Here is a 3036-nt window from a genome sequence, read left to right as displayed (position 1 = left end):
TTTACTTATTTTACTTATACTTATTTTCCACCATAATTTGCAAATAAATTCATTAAAAAATCCTACAGTGTGATTTTCTGGATTTTTTTTTCTCATTTTGTCTGTCATAGTTGACAGATATAAAAAAAATATACCACAAATATAAATTCCATCTAGACACCGTTGCTCTAGAGCACACAAAAAACGATACATACCTCGGCCTAAACATCAGTACCACAGGTAACTCCTACAAAGCTGTGAACGATCTGAGAGACAAGGTAAGAAGGGCCTTCAATGCCATCAAAAGGAACATGAAATTCGACATAACGATTAGGATCTGGCTAAAAATACTTGAATCAGTTATAGAACCCACTGCCCTTGATGGTTGTGATGTCTGGGGTTTGCTCACCAACCAAGAACTCACAAATGGGACAAACACCAAATTGAGACTCTGCATGCAGAATTCTGCAAAAATATATTCTGTGTACAATGTAAAACACCAAATAATGCATGCAGAGCTGAATTAGGCCAATACCTGCTAATTATCAAAATCCAGACAAGGGACGTTAAATTCTACAACCACCTAAAAGGAAACAATTCCCAAAACAGATAGATTAGAATGTAGAGAGTGTCACATTCTGACCTTAGTTCCTTTTTTTTATGTCTCTATTTTTGGTTTGGTCAGGGCGTGAGTTGGGGTGGGCATTCTATGTTTTTTGTTCTATGTTTTGTATTTCTGTGTTTGGCCTGGCATGGTTCCCAATCAGAGGCAGCTGTCTATCGTTGTCTCTGATTGAGAACCATACTTAGGTAGCCTGTTCCCACCTGTGTTTGTGGGTAGTTGTTTTCTGTTTTGTGTGTCTTCACCTTACAGAACTGTTTCGTTTCGTTCTCTCTCTCTCTCTCTCTCTCTTTGTTGTTTTTTTGGTTATTGCAGTGTTCAGTTAATTTATCAAAATGAACATGGACATTTACCACGCTGCGTTTTGGTCTGATCCTTCCTATTCCTCATCCGAGGAGGACAACGATCGTTACAGAGAGAGACAACAAGAGAGTGAGAGCGAGAGACATATTGATGATACTGTAGAGAGAGAGAGTGAGAGAGAGAGACATATTGATGATACTGTAGAGAGAGAGTGAGAGAGAGAGACATATTGATGATACTGTAGAGAGAGAGTGAGAGAGAGAGACATATTGATGATACTGTAGAGAGAGAGTGAGAGCGAGAGACATATTGATGATACTGTAGAGACAGAGACATCTAGATGATACTGTAGAGAGACAGAGACATCTAGATGATACTGTAGAGAGACAGAGGCAGATAGATGATACTGTAGAGAGACAGAGAGAGAGACATCTAGATGATACTGTAGAGAGACAGAGGCAGATAGATGATACTGTAGAGAGAGAGAGAGAGACATCTAGATGATACTGTAGAGAGACAGAGGCAGATAGATGATACTGTAGAGTGAGAGCGAGAGACATATTGATGATACTGTAGAGAGACAGAGGCAGATAGATGATACTGTAGAGAGAGAGTGAGAGCGAGAGACATATTGATGATACTGTAGAGAGACAGAGGCAGATAGATGATACTGTAGAGAGACAGAGGCAGATAGATGATACTGTAGAGAGAGAGAGAGAGAGAGAGAGACATATTGATGATACTGTAGAGAGAGAGAGAGCGAGAGACATATTGATGATACTGTAGAGAGACAGAGGCAGATAGATGATACTGTAGAGAGAGAGAGAGAGCGAGAGACATATTGATGATACTGTAGAGAGACAGAGGCAGATAGATTATACTGTAGAGAGAGAGAGAGAGAGAGAGACATATTGATGATACTGTAGAGAGAGAGAGAGAGCGAGAGACATATTGATGATACTGTAGAGAGACAGAGGCAGATAGATGATACTGTAGAGAGAGAGAGAGAGCGAGAGACATATTGATGATACTGTAGAGAGACAGAGGCAGATAGATGATACTGTAGAGAGAGAGAGAGAGCGAGAGACATATTGATGATACTGTAGAGAGAGAGAGAGAGCGAGAGACATTGATGATACTGTAGAGAGACAGAGGCAGATAGATGATACTGTAGAGAGAGAGTGAGAGCGAGAGACATATTGATGATACTGTAGAGAGACAGAGGCAGATAGATGATACTGTAGAGAGAGAGAGAGAGCGAGAGACATATTGATGATACTGTAGAGAGACAGAGGCAGATAGATGATACTGTAGAGAGAGAGAGAGAGCGAGAGACATATTGATGATACTGTAGAGAGACAGAGGCAGATAGATGATACTGTAGAGAGAGAGTGAGAGCGAGAGACATATTGATGATACTGTAGAGAGACAGAGGCAGATAGATGATACTGTAGAGAGAGAGAGAGAGCGAGAGACATATTGATGATACTGTAGAGAGACAGAGGCAGATAGATGATACTGTAGAGAGAGAGAGAGAGACATCTAGATGATACTGTAGAGAGACAGAGACATATACTGCAGAGAGAGTCATATAGATGATACTGTAGTGAGAGAGATATATAGATGATACTGTAGAGAGACAGAGGCAGATAGATGATACTGTAGAGAGACAGAGACATATACTGCAGAGAGAGTCATATAGATGATACTGTAGTGAGAGAGACATATTGATGATACTGTAGAGAGACAGAGGCAGATAGATGATACTGTAGAGAGAGAGAGAGAGACATCTAGATGATACTGTAGAGAGACAGAGACATATACTGCAGAGAGAGTCATATAGATGATACTGTAGTGAGAGAGATATATAGATGATACTGTAGAGACAGAGATAAATGACACTGAAGAGAGAGAGTAAGATGATACAGTAGAGAGAGAGATGACTGTAGAGAGAGAGATGAAACAGTAGAGAGAGATGATAAAGTAGAGAGAGATGATACAGTAGAGAGAGATGACTGTAGAGAGAGAGACAGATAATACTGTAGAGAGAAAGAGAGAAAGAGAGAGATATATAGATGATACTGTAGAGAGAGATATGATACAGTAGAGAGAGAGATAGATGATACTGTAGA

Source organism: Oncorhynchus tshawytscha, linkage group LG10 (assembly GCF_018296145.1).
Source record: "Oncorhynchus tshawytscha isolate Ot180627B linkage group LG10, Otsh_v2.0, whole genome shotgun sequence".
NCBI classification, from domain to species: domain Eukaryota; kingdom Metazoa; phylum Chordata; class Actinopteri; order Salmoniformes; family Salmonidae; genus Oncorhynchus; species Oncorhynchus tshawytscha.
This window is presented reverse-complemented; position numbering follows the sequence as displayed.